Consider the following 22324-nt stretch of genomic DNA (forward strand, 5'->3'; position numbering starts at 1 on the left):
CCCAACAATTCCAGCATCTCCTTCAAGCATTTTGCTGCCCACTGTAGCTCGAAATTATGAGCTTAAATCTTCTCATCTTAATATGCTGCCTTCCTTTTATGGTTTACCTAATGAAGATCCATTAACTCATATAAAGGATATTTTTAATGTTGTGAGTTCTTTTCCCTTGACAGGTGTGACAGAAGATCAACTTCGAATGAGAGTGTTTCCATACACTTTGAAGGATAAGGCGAAATATTGGTTGAATTCTTTGAAGCCTGGTTCACTCACTACATGGGCTGCCATTCAAAAGAAGTTCTTGGAGAAATACTTCTCCACGCAAAAGACCGACATGCTTAGGGATAAGATCTTGTTATTTGCACAGCAAGATGATGAATCGTTTTGTGAAGCATGGGAGAGATTCAATGGGCTGCTCAACCAATGTCCTCATCATGGGATTCCATTGAAGCTTCAAATGCGTATGTTTTATAAAGGACTAACCCCTTCTAGTCATAATATAGTCACCAATTTTGCAGGTGGTTCTTTTAAAACCAAAACTCCAGAAGAAACATACGAACTCTTTGAGGAGATAGCAATGGAGACCCAACATACGGATACAAGAGGTAAACGTGTTATTAGTGGTTCTAATGATGCTTCTAGTGTGCAGATTTCAAAACTGGAACAAAAGCTAGATGCTCTTCTTGCATTAAACTCAAGAAGCCCTCCGAAGGAAGTGTGTAGTATTTGCGAAACTCCTGACCATGCTACCATAGCTTGTCCACTTGGGGCTGGATATCCAGAATTTGTGCAAGAGCAAGCTAAGTTGGTAAATTCCTACAACCAAGGTCCAAGAAATGATCCATACTCTCAAAGTTATAATCCAGGTTGGAGGAATCATCCAAACTTTTCATGGAGGAATACTCAGAATCAAGCCAATCCCCCTTCATTCCAAAAGCCACAACAAACATCATCATTGGATGATATAGTTAAGCAGATGGCAATCAACCAATCCAATTTCCAGCAAACTACACAAGCTGCCATTGCCAAATTGGAAGTTCAAATAGGCCAATTAGCTGCTGAAATAACTCAAAGAGCACCTGGGAAATGGCCAAGCCAAACCGAGATCAATCCAAAGAACCAAGAAGCCAAGGCCATTCATGTGCTCAGATCAGGTAAGATCATTGATAGTAAAGTTGATTCTAATCTTTCAAATGATGTTATGATTGTAGAAGATGAAGAGGAGGAGACCACGGCTACAGAAGGGGAACATCTCAAAACTTCTCAATCTGCTCCTAATGCCAAATCAGATTCTCAGGAATCCAAACAATTCCAATTGCATAAGAGAGATGACAAATTTGTGCCACCACATCTTCAAGAAGATAGATACGTGCCACCCGCTCCATATGTTCCACCGATTCCATTTCCAGGCCGTCTTAAGAAAGCAAAGCAAGATAAGGCTTTTAAAGAGATTTATGATATTTTGAGTAAAGTTAATATCAATTTGCCTTTGCTTGATGTTATTGAACAGATTCCTGCATATGGAAAGTTCATCAAGGACTTGAAAACTCACAAGCTCAATTTCGCTCCAAATGAAGATGTAAAGCTTGACCAGAATGTAAGTGCTGTGTTGCAAAGGAAGCTTCCACCAAAACTAGTTGATCCTGGCAGCTTTGACATTCCCATTAACATTGGAGGCAATAAGGTTGGAAGAGCCATGTTGGACTTGGGAGCAAGTGTCAACCTAATGCCATATTCATTGTATCAAAAGCTTGGCTTAGAAGGGATGAAGAAGACTTCAATACGACTTGAACTAGCTGATCATTCTATAAAATATCCAAAAGGTATTGTAGAAGATATTTTAGTTCAAGTTAATACACTAATTCTCCCTGCTGATTTTGTAGTGATGGACATGGAAGACAATCCAAATGGAGATCATGTTGATCGCATTCTCCTAGGCAGGCCATTCATGGCCACTGCAGACACAGTTATCAAAGTGAAAGATAGCACCCTTTCCATGACTGTTCTAGGTGAAACTGTTGAATTTAAAATGCTTAATGCTCTATCTCAACCTTCTATCTCTCTTGATTCTTGCTTTTCAATTGATGTTGTGGATCATGAGGTTTCTTCCAAAATTTTGCAGAGAAAGTCTAATGATGCTCTAGAAGCTGTCTTAACACAAGAAGAGGAAGATCTTTGTGAACCGGAGTTCCAAGAAGTGGTGGCTGCCTTAGAAGTGTTTCAACCATACCCACCATCCTTTAGGCCACCACTCGAGCCTCTTGGACCATCATCCACGAAATTGGAGCCATCCATTATCACCCCACCAAAGCTAGAACTTAAACCACTGCCCAATCATCTTAAATATACTTATTTGGGTGCTAACGAAACTCTCCCTGTTATAATTGCTGCAGGTCTCACCTCACATGAAGAAGAGAGCTTAATTAAGGTTCTAAAAGAGCATAAAACAGCCATTGGGTGGACCATAGCAGACATCAAAGGAATTAGTCCAAGCATGTGCATGCACCGGATTCTAATGGAAGAAGACAGCAAACCATCCCGTGATGCCCAAAGGAGGCTAAATCCCAACATGAAAGAGGTGGTTAGAGCTGAAGTTTTAAAGCTACTCGATGTAGGAATCATCTACCCAATTTCAGATTCTAAGTGGGTGAGCCCTGTACAAGTTGTTCCGAAGAAGTCCGGAATCACCGTTGTGAAGAATGAGAAGAATGAGATAGTTCCTACACGAACTATCACTGGTTGGAGAGTTTGCATTGATTACAGGAAGTTGAACACATCCACTAGAAAAGATCATTTCCCCTTGCCTTTTATTGATCAAATGCTTGAACGTTTATCTGGCCATGCTTACTATTGTTTTCTTGATGGTTTTTCAGGTTATAATCAAATTCCCATTGCTCCGGAAGACCAAGAGAAAACCACATTCACATGCCCATTTGGTACGTTTGCTTATAGAAGGATGCCATTCGGTTTGTGCAATGCCCCAGCAACTTTCCAAAGATGCATGATGTCAATCTTTTCAGATATGGTGGAACGATTCATTGAGGTATTTATGGATGATTTTTCAGTTTTTGGTTCCTCTTTTGATAATTGTCTTCACCACTTATCTCTAGTGCTTAAAAGATGCCAGGAAACAAATCTGATTTTGAATTGGGAGAAGTGTCACTTCATGGTGAGACAAGGCATTGTGCTAGGCCATGTGATTTCAAGCAAGGGAATTGAAGTGGATAAAGCCAAGATCGATCTCATCTCAAATCTGCCACCCCCTACCTCTGTGAAAGGAATTAGAAGCTTTCTAGGTCATGCTGGATTCTATAGAAGGTTCATCAAAAATTTCTCAAGCATTACAAGGCCATTGTGTAATCTCCTTGCTAAGGATGCTGTTTTTGAGTTTAATGAAGCTTGCATGGAAGCCTTTACTACCTTGAAGAGGGAGCTAACTTCAGCCCCTATTATCATAGCTCCAGATTGGTCTTTACCATTTGAAATAATGTGTGATGCCTCTGACTTTGCTATTGGTGCAGTTTTAGGTCAAAAGAAGAACAAGCTCCCCCATGTGATTCATTATGCTAGCCGGACCTTGAATGATGCTCAAATCAACTACTCCATAACAGAGAAGGAGTTCCTTGCTGTGGTTTTTGCTTTAGAAAAATTTCGTTCTTATCTTGTTGGTTCTAAAGTAATTGTTTATTCTGACCATGCAGCTCTTAGATACTTGCTCACTAAGAAGGACGCAAAACCACGCTTAATTAGATGGATTCTCTTGCTGCAAGAGTTCGATTTGGAAATTCGAGACAAGAAGGGATGTGAGAATGTGGTAGCTGATCATTTGAGCAGAATTGTGGTTGAAGAAAAAGGAGAAGCTGTGCTACCCTTGAATGAGACTTTCCCTGATGAACAACTATATGCTGCCCAAGTCAAAGAACCATGGTATGCTGATTTTGTTAATTATCTTGCTTGTGGTGTTCTTAGAAATGATCTAACTTCTCAGGACAAGAAGAAGTTCTTTTCCATGGTGAAACATTATGTCTGGGATGAACCTTTCTTATTCAAGCATTGCCCGGATCAACTCATCAGAAGATGTGTTCCAGAAGAAGAGCAAGAAAGCATACTTAGGCATAGCCACGAATTGGCTTGTGGAGGTCACTTTGGAGCTAAGAAAACAGCACTTAAAATTCTCCAATCTGGTTTCTTTTGGCCCACTCTATTCAAAGATGCGTTTAATTTTTGTGTTAAGTGTGATAGGTGTCAAAGGATGGGGAACATAAGTCGCAGGAACGAAATGCCATTGAATAGCATACTTGTTGTGGAGCTCTTCGATGTGTGGGGTATTGATTTCATGGGACCATTCCCATCTTCCTTTGGTTGTACTTACATACTTGTTGCTGTTGATTATGTGTCTAAATGGGTGGAAGCCATAGCCACCAAAACCAATGATCATAAGGTGGTGCTCAAGTTCTTGAAGGATAATATTTTCACAAGGTTTGGTACTCCAAGGGCTGTCATTAGTGATGGAGGCAGCCACTTCTGTAACAAGCCATTCGAAGCACTCATGAAGAAGTACAACATCACCCATCGAGTCTCTACACCATATCATCCGCAAACTTCTGGTCAAGTGGAAATAAGCAATAGAGAAATTAAGCACATCCTGGAGAAGGTGGTGAACAATACAAGGAAAGATTGGGCAGCCAAGCTCAATGATTCATTATGGGCTTATAGGACTGCATATAAGACTCCCATTGGGATGAGCCCTTATCGTCTTGTGTTTGGGAAAGCTTGTCACCTGCCAATGGAGCTTGAACACAATGCTTTTTGGGCCATCAAGAAGTTAAATTTTGATCTAGACAAGGCAGGCCATGCAAGAAAGTTTCAGCTCAATGAATTGGAAGAAATTAGACATGAGTCTTATGAGAATGCAAAGCTTTACAAAGAACGAACCAAGAGTTACCATGACAGAAACATTCAACGGAAAGAGTTCTCCAAAGGTATGTCAGTTCTTTTGTTTAACTCACGATTGCGTCTCTTTCCAGGAAAATTGAAGTCTAGATGGCAAGGCCCATTCACCGTGGTCAATGTTTCTCCCTATGGAGCTGTGGAGATTCAAAACCCTAAAGACGGCTCAACTTTCAAAGTAAATGGACAACGTTTAAAGCCATTCTATGAGGGAATCTCAGCTGGCATTCAGACAGGCCATGTGGTGGATCAACTTCCCTTTGTACCATCAACTTAGCTGATCACATAATGTCTTGCCAAGACAGTAACTAAGGCGCTTCTTGGGAGGCAACCCATGTGTTCAAGAAGAAGGTGCTTGGTAGCAATCGACCTAATCGCATCAAGGGGGAGCATTTCTATCCTTTCTCTTTACTTGTTTTGTTTTTATTTTAGTCATTTTAAGTTTCTGTTTCTTTAAATAATTTTTTTTCATATGAGCTAACTTTTGGTAACCCCAGTGAGCACCTCTGTCAATACAGTGTCTAGGAGTTCTTTAGGCGACACCTTCGGTGTCTAAGAAGTTTGGGTTTTAAGCGGGACCATTGTGACCCCTCCAAACTTCCCGGATCCCCTGGCTGTGTTTTCTGAGGCCCTTAACTGGTCATCCGTGAGTTGCTTGTATTTTTTTTTTTTTTTTTTTTAATTTATTTATTTTTTCTTCTTAACTTTTTCTTAACTTTTCCCTTTATCATTTACTTGTTCTCAATCATCTTTACTTTGCTTTAACATTGAGGACAATGTTCAATTCAGGTCTGGGGGGAAGGTTTTCAAATTTCATTCATTTGTGTTTTCAATTTTCGTTCATTTGTCACTAATTTTTTTTTAATGTCATACAATCGATGCTATGGAGCTGCCATTGAGGTTTTCATATCAGAATTTTGCACTTCACAAAGCTTTGGCTCCTAGAATTCTGGTGGCTAAAGTACCATGCTCAAATTCTCGAAGGAGAATAGTGGAGACTACCCTAGTGAGCTATATTGAGCCCAATTGCTTTCTTGAGAGGGTTTAAAGTGTTTCTACTTCTCATCCCAATTTATTTTCTTCATTTCACTCTAAATGATCTCATTATTCCATTTTGATTGAATACTAAGGATGATTCTCTTTTGCAGATATCATGTGCTTGCTCTCATTCATGAATGAACTCATTGAAGTGATGCTAGGCTATGTGTGCATAACCATTCGATGTGCTTTCTTTTCACCCTACCTATATGTGTGTTCCATCAACCCTCTTGAAGCCAAACACTTAAAGCCTTTTCTTCTATCACCCTCATCATTTCCCTACCTTTGTATCTCAATCTGAGATACTTCACCTATTGTAGCCATACCCTATAGCTTAGAAATATACCAAGGTGTGCCAAGATAAAGTTTGAAGCAAGGAAGTTGCTGCCATGTGCCTAAATGAAAGATGGTGTGATTCTGTGCAATGAAGTTAATGAAGATGCAGATCAAATCAACGAAGATGAAAGTGTTTCGATTTGATCTAAGTGTAAAAAAAAAAAAAAAATAAATAAATAAAGTCTATGCCAGGTGGTACCATGAAGTTTGCAGCCATGCCATTATAAGTCAATGCTACCTTGCAGATCAATGAAGAATGCAACCTTGGTATGTTCTTAAGTTACCTGTTTTTTCTTCCAATTCTTCCATTTCCCCTAACCTTACCTTTCATTACAAACCTTGTGAAAGACCTAGCTGATCTTTGAGGATGTATTCATGGGTGCTGGTAGGTATGTGTGTATCTCTATTCTTAGTATTTGATTCCCTTCATGAGATCTAACCAAATATTGTGCTTCTATTTCATATACTCACTTTAGCTTGTTTGAGAGAATAAAACCATTGGTTCTGAGTGATTGAGTGTTATCTGTGAGAATTAGAGTCGAACAATGTTCTTTATTCAAGGTTTGAGTGTGCTTGCTTTGAAACCGTGTGCCTTTGAGCTATAGCTTCCACATTACACACTGATTGATCACCTATCTCATTAGTTGATTTGAATTGTCCAATTTGGAACACCTATTGATTTCGGATTGAGCCCAAAACTTGGGCAACATCATAATATGGTGGGAGGAGTCATTTGGTGAGTTTTGAGTGACATCCAATCGCTAGAAGTATGGAATACACCAACCACACAAATTAGGAACGAACTGCCGTTGAACTTGAATTGTTCAATTTCTCACACCTATTGATTTCGGATCGAACCCCAAACTTGTGCAACATCATAATACGGTGGGAGGAGTCATTTGGTGAGTTTTGGGTGAAATCCAATCGCTAGAGGTATGGAATACACCAACCACTCCAACTAGGAACGAACTGCCGTTGAACTTGAATTGTCCAATTTCGAACACCTATTGATTTCGGATCGAGCCCAAAACTTGGGCAACATCATAATATGGTGGGAGGAGTCATTTTGGTGAGTTTTGAGTGAAATCCTATCGCTAGAAGTATGGAATACACCAACCACTCCAGTTAGGAACGAACTGCCGTTGAACTTGAATTGTCCAATTTCGAACACCTATTGATTTCGGATCGAGCCCAAAACTTGGGCAACATCATAATATGGTGGGGGGAGTCATTTTGGTGAGTTTTGAGTGAAATCCAATCTCTAGAAGTATGGAATACACCAACCACTCCAATTAGGAACGAACTGCCGGTGAACTTGAATTGTCCAATTTGGAACACCTATTGATTTCGGATCGAACCCCAAACTTGTGCAACATCGTAATACGGTGGGAGGAGTCATTTGGTGAGTTTTGAGTGAAATCCAATTGCTAGAAGTATGGAATACACCAACCACTCCAATTAGGAACGAACTGCCGTTGAACTTGAATTGTCCAATTTCTCACTCCTATTGATTTCGGATCGATCCCAAAACTTGGGCAACGTCGTAATTGATCGGTTCATAATTGTATATCATTTTGTACCCTTCTAGCTTATGATTTGGCTATGTGTTTGAGTTAAACTTGTGCTTTTAATCCTTTTTGTGTTTATCTTTCAGTTAATTGACATTTAGGTAACAATGATGACTTTGGATAGGAAATGATGCAATCCATGCATGTTAAGGCTTGATTTGGGGTGAATGGAAGAAGGGCTTAAAGACAAACACATTTTGGCTACAACTCCTTTCCAGCCCAATTTCGTAGGTCAGCGTCTTGGCCTTGGATCAGCATGCTATGGGGCTTGGATGAGGTGAAGATCTTCATGAAACTTGTTCCAATGGGTGTCTAGTACAACATATCCAAATTGCAGCCCAATTGGACATTTGTGGAGTGCTCAGCCCGCCCAACACTCAACCCTGCTCAGGAGGATTTGCAGCTGCCAGCTTTGTCATGTCCCTCCATGTGCCTCACCCATGCTGCAACTGACTTTGGATCCAACATAATGAGTGAAGTGGGGAGGCATTCCAGCTATGAAATTCTAAAGGATCAAGTTGGTACATGCTGGAGTTATTATAGAGAAAGCATGTGCATGCATGTAAAGCATAAATGAAATGAAGTCAATTCCAGTCTCTGTTCGGCAGCCAAATTGCAAGGCCCAAAACGCATACTTCTACTGCTCCGATGGGACTACTTTCTTCATAGAAGTTGTTCCAATGGGTGTCTACTATAACATATCCAGATTTGAGACCCATTGGATAAGTTTTGAAACCTCTGGCCTTCCTACACCAAGTCTGGTTCAGAAGACTCGTTTTTGTTCAACAACCAAAAGAAGACCACATGGGTTGGCAGCAAAAGGCAGCCACAATTGATCACCTTTGATCCCATGTGAAGAAAGCTTGAGGTACAGCAAAAGAAGTATGGGATGGGATTGATTCCAACCACACTAACATAGACAAGATGAAGTGGGAGTTATGGGTTGTATTAAATGAGGAATGGTGGTGTTGGATTTCATCATGATGTTCCTCCCTCTTAGCCCTATAAATAGAGGAGTCTTCAAGCTACAAAATTCACTTCAGCCATCCTCCACACTTCCATCATCCAGAAATCATCCTCATACATTCCCACAACCCCAAACACTCAAGCAATCAACCCAATACTCTAAACTGTCCCAAAATCACCAAAACAGCTCCAGAAAACCTCCCTTCCATTTCCCTACGAATTTCCTCTTTCTCATCCATCACCACTCACTCAAGCTCATCTCAAATCACCTCCATATCCTTCATACATCCTTCTAGACGTGGAGAAGCTCTTGGAGAAGCATTGGACACTACAAGAACTTCAGAAAAGGGTTTTTCTACTCTTATGGCATTCATTATGTTTTCCCATTTCTATTTTAGTTTCTTTTCCATTATGAGTAACTAAATCCATAACTAGGGCTTCGATGTAACCTAACATGAATATTCTGGGTTTATAAGTTTGGAGTTTCAAGTTTGATTCATGATTCATGTTCTTATTCATTATGCTTATAAGTTAACATGCTTGTTTGAATGATTGATCACCATTAGAACTTGTTTGTTAACTATCTTGGTTTGAATTAAGAGTAGACACCATGCTTTAATTCGAATTGAACTATGAATAGGAAGAGTATGTATGGACATTCGACAACAGGGATTAGATACATGCTTGGTTGTTTAAATTGTTCTTCTATGCTTAATGGGTTCCTAATGCTTAATTTTAGGTTAGACAACAAATGATCAAATTAGGGAATTAGGAACACAAGGTTAGGATCAAACACCATGGCCTAATCATACTTTAGCTAGAATCAATCTTTGAATCTGAATTAGACTTGTTACTTGACTCCATATAACCCAGAATTGAATTGTTATGGTGATTCGAATGCCCTAGTCTCCAAATCTGTTTTCCAACTCTTAAAACCACTCTTTGTTACACTTGTTTATGTGCTTTCATTCGCAATTTCAGTTTGCTCACTTCCTTTCACAATCACAATCACTCTCACTTTAATTTCTGTTTTAGACTTAACTTCCTAACTTCTTGAATTCGGTAATCTACGTACATAACTAATTTGAACTTCTCAGTCTTCGTGGGTACGACCTCGTACTTGTCTTGCTATATTACTAATTGCCCCGTACAATTGCGAGTTAACATAATAATTAACAACAAATTTTGGCGCCGTTGCCGGGGACTGAACGAAAGTTCTTCCCTGGTTATGTGCCCAAGGTTACCCTATTCTTTTTAGTGTTTCTAATTAATCTAATTTTCTGTTTCAGGTAGTTTATGTCTAAAAGACCGTTCCTTGAACAAGTGAGGTCTTCGTTCCAACGCTCCAGATCTTTGAACGCAGGACCATCGTTGCAACCCAACCGGGTGATCTCTGAAGTTCATAATCGTCTAGAAAGAGAGTTGTCAACTGCAAAAGAGCAAGCTCTTGCCACATTTACAAGTATTGCTCTCCACACTGAACTTCCTGGTTCTTCACCTTCAAATTCGGAAGCAAGTTCAGACCAAGAAGAAGAAGAAGAGATGGCTGCCAATGAGTTCATGGGAGAACTTGATATCCCAACAATTCCAGCATCTCCTTCAAGCATTTTGCTGCCCACTGTAGCTCGAAATTATGAGCTTAAATCTTCTCATCTTAATATGCTGCCTTCCTTTTATGGTTTACCTAATGAAGATCCATTAACTCATATAAAGGATATTTTTAATGTTGTGAGTTCTTTTCCCTTGACAGGTGTGACAGAAGATCAACTTCGAATGAGAGTGTTTCCATACACTTTGAAGGATAAGGCGAAATATTGGTTGAATTCTTTGAAGCCTGGTTCACTCACTACATGGGCTGCCATTCAAAAGAAGTTCTTGGAGAAATACTTCTCCACGCAAAAGACCGACATGCTTAGGGATAAGATCTTGTTATTTGCACAGCAAGATGATGAATCGTTTTGTGAAGCATGGGAGAGATTCAATGGGCTGCTCAACCAATGTCCTCATCATGGGATTCCATTGAAGCTTCAAATGCGTATGTTTTATAAAGGACTAACCCCTTCTAGTCATAATATAGTCACCAATTTTGCAGGTGGTTCTTTTAAAACCAAAACTCCAGAAGAAACATACGAACTCTTTGAGGAGATAGCAATGGAGACCCAACATACGGATACAAGAGGTAAACGTGTTATTAGTGGTTCTAATGATGCTTCTAGTGTGCAGATTTCAAAACTGGAACAAAAGCTAGATGCTCTTCTTGCATTAAACTCAAGAAGCCCTCCGAAGGAAGTGTGTAGTATTTGCGAAACTCCTGACCATGCTACCATAGCTTGTCCACTTGGGGCTGGATATCCAGAATTTGTGCAAGAGCAAGCTAAGTTGGTAAATTCCTACAACCAAGGTCCAAGAAATGATCCATACTCTCAAAGTTATAATCCAGGTTGGAGGAATCATCCAAACTTTTCATGGAGGAATACTCAGAATCAAGCCAATCCCCCTTCATTCCAAAAGCCACAACAAACATCATCATTGGATGATATAGTTAAGCAGATGGCAATCAACCAATCCAATTTCCAGCAAACTACACAAGCTGCCATTGCCAAATTGGAAGTTCAAATAGGCCAATTAGCTGCTGAAATAACTCAAAGAGCACCTGGGAAATGGCCAAGCCAAACCGAGATCAATCCAAAGAACCAAGAAGCCAAGGCCATTCATGTGCTCAGATCAGGTAAGATCATTGATAGTAAAGTTGATTCTAATCTTTCAAATGATGTTATGATTGTAGAAGATGAAGAGGAGGAGACCACGGCTACAGAAGGGGAACATCTCAAAACTTCTCAATCTGCTCCTAATGCCAAATCAGATTCTCAGGAATCCAAACAATTCCAATTGCATAAGAGAGATGACAAATTTGTGCCACCACATCTTCAAGAAGATAGATACGTGCCACCCGCTCCATATGTTCCACCGATTCCATTTCCAGGCCGTCTTAAGAAAGCAAAGCAAGATAAGGCTTTTAAAGAGATTTATGATATTTTGAGTAAAGTTAATATCAATTTGCCTTTGCTTGATGTTATTGAACAGATTCCTGCATATGGAAAGTTCATCAAGGACTTGAAAACTCACAAGCTCAATTTCGCTCCAAATGAAGATGTAAAGCTTGACCAGAATGTAAGTGCTGTGTTGCAAAGGAAGCTTCCACCAAAACTAGTTGATCCTGGCAGCTTTGACATTCCCATTAACATTGGAGGCAATAAGGTTGGAAGAGCCATGTTGGACTTGGGAGCAAGTGTCAACCTAATGCCATATTCATTGTATCAAAAGCTTGGCTTAGAAGGGATGAAGAAGACTTCAATACGACTTGAACTAGCTGATCATTCTATAAAATATCCAAAAGGTATTGTAGAAGATATTTTAGTTCAAGTTAATACACTAATTCTCCCTGCTGATTTTGTAGTGATGGACATGGAAGACAATCCAAATGGAGATCATGTTGATCGCATTCTCCTAGGCAGGCCATTCATGGCCACTGCAGACACAGTTATCAAAGTGAAAGATAGCACCCTTTCCATGACTGTTCTAGGTGAAACTGTTGAATTTAAAATGCTTAATGCTCTATCTCAACCTTCTATCTCTCTTGATTCTTGCTTTTCAATTGATGTTGTGGATCATGAGGTTTCTTCCAAAATTTTGCAGAGAAAGTCTAATGATGCTCTAGAAGCTGTCTTAACACAAGAAGAGGAAGATCTTTGTGAACCGGAGTTCCAAGAAGTGGTGGCTGCCTTAGAAGTGTTTCAACCATACCCACCATCCTTTAGGCCACCACTCGAGCCTCTTGGACCATCATCCACGAAATTGGAGCCATCCATTATCACCCCACCAAAGCTAGAACTTAAACCACTGCCCAATCATCTTAAATATACTTATTTGGGTGCTAACGAAACTCTCCCTGTTATAATTGCTGCAGGTCTCACCTCACATGAAGAAGAGAGCTTAATTAAGGTTCTAAAAGAGCATAAAACAGCCATTGGGTGGACCATAGCAGACATCAAAGGAATTAGTCCAAGCATGTGCATGCACCGGATTCTAATGGAAGAAGACAGCAAACCATCCCGTGATGCCCAAAGGAGGCTAAATCCCAACATGAAAGAGGTGGTTAGAGCTGAAGTTTTAAAGCTACTCGATGTAGGAATCATCTACCCAATTTCAGATTCTAAGTGGGTGAGCCCTGTACAAGTTGTTCCGAAGAAGTCCGGAATCACCGTTGTGAAGAATGAGAAGAATGAGATAGTTCCTACACGAACTATCACTGGTTGGAGAGTTTGCATTGATTACAGGAAGTTGAACACATCCACTAGAAAAGATCATTTCCCCTTGCCTTTTATTGATCAAATGCTTGAACGTTTATCTGGCCATGCTTACTATTGTTTTCTTGATGGTTTTTCAGGTTATAATCAAATTCCCATTGCTCCGGAAGACCAAGAGAAAACCACATTCACATGCCCATTTGGTACGTTTGCTTATAGAAGGATGCCATTCGGTTTGTGCAATGCCCCAGCAACTTTCCAAAGATGCATGATGTCAATCTTTTCAGATATGGTGGAACGATTCATTGAGGTATTTATGGATGATTTTTCAGTTTTTGGTTCCTCTTTTGATAATTGTCTTCACCACTTATCTCTAGTGCTTAAAAGATGCCAGGAAACAAATCTGATTTTGAATTGGGAGAAGTGTCACTTCATGGTGAGACAAGGCATTGTGCTAGGCCATGTGATTTCAAGCAAGGGAATTGAAGTGGATAAAGCCAAGATCGATCTCATCTCAAATCTGCCACCCCCTACCTCTGTGAAAGGAATTAGAAGCTTTCTAGGTCATGCTGGATTCTATAGAAGGTTCATCAAAAATTTCTCAAGCATTACAAGGCCATTGTGTAATCTCCTTGCTAAGGATGCTGTTTTTGAGTTTAATGAAGCTTGCATGGAAGCCTTTACTACCTTGAAGAGGGAGCTAACTTCAGCCCCTATTATCATAGCTCCAGATTGGTCTTTACCATTTGAAATAATGTGTGATGCCTCTGACTTTGCTATTGGTGCAGTTTTAGGTCAAAAGAAGAACAAGCTCCCCCATGTGATTCATTATGCTAGCCGGACCTTGAATGATGCTCAAATCAACTACTCCACAACAGAGAAGGAGTTCCTTGCTGTGGTTTTTGCTTTAGAAAAATTTCGTTCTTATCTTGTTGGTTCTAAAGTAATTGTTTATTCTGACCATGCAGCTCTTAGATACTTGCTCACTAAGAAGGACGCAAAACCACGCTTAATTAGATGGATTCTCTTGCTGCAAGAGTTCGATTTGGAAATTCGAGACAAGAAGGGATGTGAGAATGTGGTAGCTGATCATTTGAGCAGAATTGTGGTTGAAGAAAAAGGAGAAGCTGTGCTACCCTTGAATGAGACTTTCCCTGATGAACAACTATATGCTGCCCAAGTCAAAGAACCATGGTATGCTGATTTTGTTAATTATCTTGCTTGTGGTGTTCTTAGAAATGATCTAACTTCTCAGGACAAGAAGAAGTTCTTTTCCATGGTGAAACATTATGTCTGGGATGAACCTTTCTTATTCAAGCATTGCCCGGATCAACTCATCAGAAGATGTGTTCCAGAAGAAGAGCAAGAAAGCATACTTAGGCATAGCCACGAATTGGCTTGTGGAGGTCACTTTGGAGCTAAGAAAACAGCACTTAAAATTCTCCAATCTGGTTTCTTTTGGCCCACTCTATTCAAAGATGCGTTTAATTTTTGTGTTAAGTGTGATAGGTGTCAAAGGATGGGGAACATAAGTCGCAGGAACGAAATGCCATTGAATAGCATACTTGTTGTGGAGCTCTTCGATGTGTGGGGTATTGATTTCATGGGACCATTCCCATCTTCCTTTGGTTGTACTTACATACTTGTTGCTGTTGATTATGTGTCTAAATGGGTGGAAGCCATAGCCACCAAAACCAATGATCATAAGGTGGTGCTCAAGTTCTTGAAGGATAATATTTTCACAAGGTTTGGTACTCCAAGGGCTGTCATTAGTGATGGAGGCAGCCACTTCTGTAACAAGCCATTCGAAGCACTCATGAAGAAGTACAACATCACCCATCGAGTCTCTACACCATATCATCCGCAAACTTCTGGTCAAGTGGAAATAAGCAATAGAGAAATTAAGCACATCCTGGAGAAGGTGGTGAACAATACAAGGAAAGATTGGGCAGCCAAGCTCAATGATTCATTATGGGCTTATAGGACTGCATATAAGACTCCCATTGGGATGAGCCCTTATCGTCTTGTGTTTGGGAAAGCTTGTCACCTGCCAATGGAGCTTGAACACAATGCTTTTTGGGCCATCAAGAAGTTAAATTTTGATCTAGACAAGGCAGGCCATGCAAGAAAGTTTCAGCTCAATGAATTGGAAGAAATTAGACATGAGTCTTATGAGAATGCAAAGCTTTACAAAGAACGAACCAAGAGTTACCATGACAGAAACATTCAACGGAAAGAGTTCTCCAAAGGTATGTCAGTTCTTTTGTTTAACTCACGATTGCGTCTCTTTCCAGGAAAATTGAAGTCTAGATGGCAAGGCCCATTCACCGTGGTCAATGTTTCTCCCTATGGAGCTGTGGAGATTCAAAACCCTAAAGACGGCTCAACTTTCAAAGTAAATGGACAACGTTTAAAGCCATTCTATGAGGGAATCTCAGCTGGCATTCAGACAGGCCATGTGGTGGATCAACTTCCCTTTGTACCATCAACTTAGCTGATCACATAATGTCTTGCCAAGACAGTAACTAAGGCGCTTCTTGGGAGGCAACCCATGTGTTCAAGAAGAAGGTGCTTGGTAGCAATCGACCTAATCGCATCAAGGGGGAGCATTTCTATCCTTTCTCTTTACTTGTTTTGTTTTTATTTTAGTCATTTTAAGTTTCTGTTTCTTTAAATAATTTTTTTTCATATGAGCTAACTTTTGGTAACCCCAGTGAGCACCTCTGTCAATACAGTGTCTAGGAGTTCTTTAGGCGACACCTTCGGTGTCTAAGAAGTTTGGGTTTTAAGCGGGACCATTGTGACCCCTCCAAACTTCCCGGATCCCCTGGCTGTGTTTTCTGAGGCCCTTAACTGGTCATCCGTGAGTTGCTTGTATTTTTTTTTTTTTTTTTTTTAATTTATTTATTTTTTCTTCTTAACTTTTTCTTAACTTTTCCCTTTATCATTTACTTGTTCTCAATCATCTTTACTTTGCTTTAACATTGAGGACAATGTTCAATTCAGGTCTGGGGGGAAGGTTTTCAAATTTCATTCATTTGTGTTTTCAATTTTCGTTCATTTGTCACTAATTTTTTTTTAATGTCATACAATCGATGCTATGGAGCTGCCATTGAGGTTTTCATATCAGAATTTTGCACTTCACAAAGCTTTGGCTCCTAGAATTCTGGTGGCTAAAGTACCATGCTCAAATTCTCGAAGGAGAATAGTGGAGACTACCCTAGTGAGCTATATTGAGCCCAATTGCTTTCTTGAGAGGGTTTAAAGTGTTTCTACTTCTCATCCCAATTTATTTTCTTCATTTCACTCTAAATGATCTCATTATTCCATTTTGATTGAATACTAAGGATGATTCTCTTTTGCAGATATCATGTGCTTGCTCTCATTCATGAATGAACTCATTGAAGTGATGCTAGGCTATGTGTGCATAACCATTCGATGTGCTTTCTTTTCACCCTACCTATATGTGTGTTCCATCAACCCTCTTGAAGCCAAACACTTAAAGCCTTTTCTTCTATCACCCTCATCATTTCCCTACCTTTGTATCTCAATCTGAGATACTTCACCTATTGTAGCCATACCCTATAGCTTAGAAATATACCAAGGTGTGCCAAGATAAAGTTTGAAGCAAGGAAGTTGCTGCCATGTGCCTAAATGAAAGATGGTGTGATTCTGTGCAATGAAGTTAATGAAGATGCAGATCAAATCAACGAAGATGAAAGTGTTTCGATTTGATCTAAGTGTAAAAAAAAAAAATAAATAAATAAATAAAGTCTATGCCAGGTGGTACCATGAAGTTTGCAGCCATGCCATTATAAGTCAATGCTACCTTGCAGATCAATGAAGAATGCAACCTTGGTATGTTCTTAAGTTACCTGTTTTTTCTTCCAATTCTTCCATTTCCCCTAACCTTACCTTTCATTACAAACCTTGTGAAAGACCTAGCTGATCTTTGAGGATGTATTCATGGGTGCTGGTAGGTATGTGTGTATCTCTATTCTTAGTATTTGATTCCCTTCATGAGATCTAACCAAATATTGTGCTTCTATTTCATATACTCACTTTAGCTTGTTTGAGAGAATAAAACCATTGGTTCTGAGTGATTGAGTGTTATCTGTGAGAATTAGAGTCGAACAATGTTCTTTATTCAAGGTTTGAGTGTGCTTGCTTTGAAACCGTGTGCCTTTGAGCTATAGCTTCCACATTACACACTGATTGATCACCTATCTCATTAGTTGATTTGAATTGTCCAATTTGGAACACCTATTGATTTCGGATTGAGCCCAAAACTTGGGCAACATCATAATATGGTGGGAGGAGTCATTTGGTGAGTTTTGAGTGACATCCAATCGCTAGAAGTATGGAATACACCAACCACACAAATTAGGAACGAACTGCCGTTGAACTTGAATTGTTCAATTTCTCACACCTATTGATTTCGGATCGAACCCCAAACTTGTGCAACATCATAATACGGTGGGAGGAGTCATTTGGTGAGTTTTGGGTGAAATCCAATCGCTAGAGGTATGGAATACACCAACCACTCCAACTAGGAACGAACTGCCGTTGAACTTGAATTGTCCAATTTCGAACACCTATTGATTTCGGATCGAGCCCAAAACTTGGGCAACATCATAATATGGTGGGAGGAGTCATTTTGGTGAGTTTTGAGTGAAATCCAATCGCTAGAAGTAAGGAATACACCAACCACTACAATTAGGAACGAACTGCCGTTGAACTTGAATTGTCCAATTTGGAACACCTATTGATTTCGGATCGAGCCCAAAACTTGGGCAACATCATAACATGGTGGGAGGAGGCATTTGGTGAGTTTTGAGTGAAATCAAATCGCTAGAAGTATGGAATACACAAACCACTCCAATTAGGAATGAACTGCCGTTGAACTTGAATTGTCCAATTTGGAACACCTACTGATTTCGGATCGAGCCCAAAACTTGGGCAACATCATAATATGGTGGGAGGAATCATTTGGTGAGTTTTGAGTGAAATCGCATCGCCAGAAGTATGGAATACACCAACCACTCCAATTAGGAACGAACTGCCGTTGAACTTGAATTGTCCAATTTGGAACACCTATTGATTTCGGATCGAGCCCAAAACTTGGGCAACATCGTAATATGGTGGGAGGAGTCATTTGGTTAGTTTTGAGTGAAATCCAATCGCTAGAAGTATGGAATACACAAACCACTCCAATTAGGAACGAACTGCCGTTGAACTTGAATTGTCCAATTTGGAACACCTATTGTTTTCGGATCGAGCCCCAAACATGGGCAACATCATAATACGGTGGGAGGAGTCATTTGGTGAGTTTTGAGTGAAATCCAATCGCTAGAAGTATGGAATACACCAACCACTCCAATTAGGAACGAACTGCCGTTGAACTTGAATTGTCCAATTTCTCACACCTATTGATTTCGGATCGAGCCCAAAACTTGGGAAACGTCATAATATGGTGGGAGGAGTCATTTGGTGAGTTTTGAGTGAAATCCAATCGCTAGAAGTAAGGAATACACCAACCACTACAATTAGGAAAGAACTGCCGTTGAACTTGAATTGTCCAATTTCTCACACCTATTGATTTCGGATCGAGCCCAAAACTTGGGCAACATCATAATATGGTGGGAGGAGTCATTTGGGTAGTTTTGAGTGAAATCCAATTGCTAGAAGTAAGGAATACACCAACCACTACAATTAGGAACGAACTACCGTTCAACTTGAATTGTCCAATTTCTCACACCTATTGATTTCGGATCGAAACAAAAGCTTGGGCAACATCATAATATGGTTGGAGGAGTCATTTTGGTGAGTTTTGAGTGAAATCCAATCGCTAGAAGTACGGAATACACCAACCACTCCAATTAGGAACGAACTGCCGTTGAACTTGAAATGTCCAATTTGGAACACCTATTGATTTCGGATCGAGCTCAAAACTTGGGCAACAACATAATATTGTGGGAGGAGTCATTTGGTGTGTTTTGAGTGAAATCCAATCGCTAGAAGTATGGAATACACCAACCACTCCAATTAGGAACGAACTGCCGTTGAACTTGAATTGTCCAATTTCTCACACCTATTGATTTCGGATCGAGCCAAAAGCTTGGGCAACATCATAATATGGTGGGAGGAGTCATTTTGGTGTGTTTTGAGTGAAATCCAATTGCTAGAAGTATGGAATACACCAACCACTCCAATTAGAAACGAACTGCCGTTGAACTTGAATTGTCCAATTTCTCACACCTATTGATTTCGGATCGAAACAAAAGCTTGGGCAACATCATAATATGGCGGGAGGAGTCGTTTTCGTGAGTTTTGAGTGAAATCCGATCGCTAGAAGTACGGAATACACCAACCACTCCAATTAGGAACGAACTGCCGTTGAACTTGAATTGTCCAATTTGGAACACCTATTGATTTCGGATCGAGCCCAAAACTTGGGCAACATCATAATATGGTGGGAGGAGTCATTTGGTGAGTTTTGAGTGACATCCAATCGCTAGAAGTATGGAATACACCAACCACACAAATTAGGAACGAACTGCCGTTGAACTTGAATTGTTCAATTTCTCACACCTATTGATTTCGGATCGAACCCCAAACTTGTGCAACATCATAATACGGTGGGAGGAGTCATTTGGTGAGTTTTGGGTGAAATCCAATCGCTAGAGGTATGGAATACACCAACCACTCCAACTAGGAACGAACTGCCGTTGAACTTGAATTGTCCAATTTCGAACACCTATTGATTTCGGATCGAGCCCAAAACTTGGGCAACATCATAATATGGTGGGAGGAGTCATTTTGGGGAGTTTTGAGTGAAATCCAATCGCTAGAAGTATGGAATACACCAACCACTCCAATTAGGAACGAACTGCCGTTGAACTTGAATTGTCCAATTTGGAACACCTATTGATTTCGGATCGAGCCCAAAACTTGGGCAACATCATAATATGGTGGGAGGAGTCATTTGGTGAGTTTTGAGTGAAGTCCAATCGCTAGAAGTATGGAATACACCAACCACTCGAATTAGGAACGAACTGCCGTTGAACTTGAATTGTCCAATTTGGAACACCTATTTATTTCGGATCAAGCCCAAAACTTGGGCAACATCATAATATGGTGGGAGGAGTCATTTGTTGAGTTTTGAGTGAAATCCAATCGCTAGAAGTATGGAATACACCAACCACTCCAATTTGGAACGAACTGCCGTTGAACTTGAATTGTCCAATTTGGAACACCTACTGATTTCGGATCGAGCCCAAAACTTGGGCAACATCATAATATGGTGGGAGGAATCATTTGGTGAGTTTTGAGTGAAATCGCATCGCCAGAAGTATGGAATACACCAACCACTCCAATTAGGAACGAACTGTCGTCGAACTTGAATTGTCCAATTTGGAACACCTATTGATTTCGGGTCGAGCCCAAAACTTGGGCAACATCATAATATGGTGGGAGGAGTCATTTGGTGAGTTTTGAGTGAAATCCAATCGTTAGAAGTATGGAATACACCAACCACTCCAATTAGGAACGAACTGCCGTTGAACTTGAATTGTCCAATTTGGAACACCTATTGATTTCGGATCGAGCCCAAAACTTGGGCAACATCATAATATGGTGGGAGGAGTCATTTGGTGAGTTTTGAGTGAAATCCAATCGCTAGAAGTATGGAATACACCAACCACTCGAATTAGGAACGAACTGCCGTTGAACTTGAATTGTCCAATTTGGAACACCTATTGATTTCGGATCGAGCCCAAAACTTGGGCAACATCATAATATTGTGGGAGGAGTCATTTTGGTGAGTTTTGAGTGAAATCCAATCGATAGAAGTATGGAATACACTAACTACTCCAATTAGGCACGAACTGCCGTTGAACTTGAATTGTCCAATTTGGAACAGCTATTAATTTCGGATCGAGCCCAAAACTTGGGCAACATCATAAGATGGTGGGAGGAGTCATTTGGTGAGTTTTTAGTGAAATCCAATCGCTAGAAGTATGGAATACACCAACCACTCCAATTTGGAACGAACTGCCGTTGAACTTGAATTGTCCAATTTCGAACACCTATTGATTACGGATCGAGCCCCCAACTTGGGCAACATCATAATACGGTGGGTGGAGTCATTTGGTGAGTGAAATCCAATCGCTAGAAGTATGGAATACACCAACCACTCCAATTAGGAACGAACTGCCGTTGAACTTGAATTGTCCAATTTCTCACACCTATTGATTTCGGATCGAGCCCAAAACATGGGCAACGTCATAATATGGTGGGAGGAGTCATTTGGTGAGTTTTGAGTGAAATCCAATCGTTAGAAGTAAGGAATACACCAACCACTACAATTAGGAAAGAACTGCCGTTGAACTTTAATTGTCCAATTTCTCACACCTATTGATTTGGGATCGAGCCCAAAACTTGGGCAACATCATAATATGGTGGGAGGAGTCATTTGGTTAGTTTTGAGTGAAATCCAATCGCTAGAAGTATGGAATACACTAACCACTCTAATTAGGAACGAACTGCCGTTGAACTTGAATTGTCCAATTTCTCACACCTATTGATTTCGGATCGAGCCCCAAACTTGGGCAACATCATAATATGGTGGGAGGAGTCATGTGGTGAGTGAAATCCAATCGCAAGAAGTATGGAATACACCAACCACTCCAATTAGGAACGAACTGCCGTTGAACTTGAATTGTCCAATTTCTCACACCTATTGATTTCGGATCGAGCCCCAAACTTGGGCAACATCATAATATGGTGGGAGGAGTCATTTGGTGAGTTTTTAGTGAAATCCAATCGCTAGAAGTATGGAATACACCAACCACTCCAATTTGGAACGAACTGCCGTTGAACTTGAATTGTCCAATTTCGAACACCTATTGATTTCGGATCGAGCCCCAAACTTGGCAAACATCATAACACGGTGGGAGGAGTCATTTGGTGAGTTTTGAGTGAAATCCAATCGCTAGAAGTATGGAATACACCAACCACTCCAATTAGGAACGAACTGCCGTTGAACTTGAATTGTCCAATTTCTCACACCTATTGATTTCGGATCGAGCCCCAAAACTTGGGCAACATCATAATATGGTGGGAGGAGTCATTTGGTTAGTTTTGAGTGAAATCCAATCGCTA

General features: G+C 40.3%; 2 non-coding genes across 2 annotated transcripts; both read right to left on the reverse strand.

Annotated features, from left to right (window-relative positions):
• Positions 1-331: 331 nt before the first annotated feature.
• LOC148295750 (small nucleolar RNA R71) lies at positions 332-438 on the reverse strand. Its single transcript, XR_015834830.1, has one exon. It is a non-coding gene; the product is annotated as a small nucleolar RNA R71 (small nucleolar RNA).
• A 10325-nt stretch (positions 439-10763) lies between these two features.
• Positions 10764-10870, reverse strand: LOC148295751 (small nucleolar RNA R71). Its single transcript, XR_015834831.1, has one exon. It is a non-coding gene; the product is annotated as a small nucleolar RNA R71 (small nucleolar RNA).
• Between the last annotated feature and the right edge of the window lie 11454 nt (positions 10871-22324).

Source organism: Prunus avium, chromosome 3 (assembly GCF_965620075.1).
Source record: "Prunus avium chromosome 3, drPruAviu1.hap1.1, whole genome shotgun sequence".
NCBI classification, from domain to species: Eukaryota; Viridiplantae; Streptophyta; class Magnoliopsida; order Rosales; family Rosaceae; genus Prunus; species Prunus avium.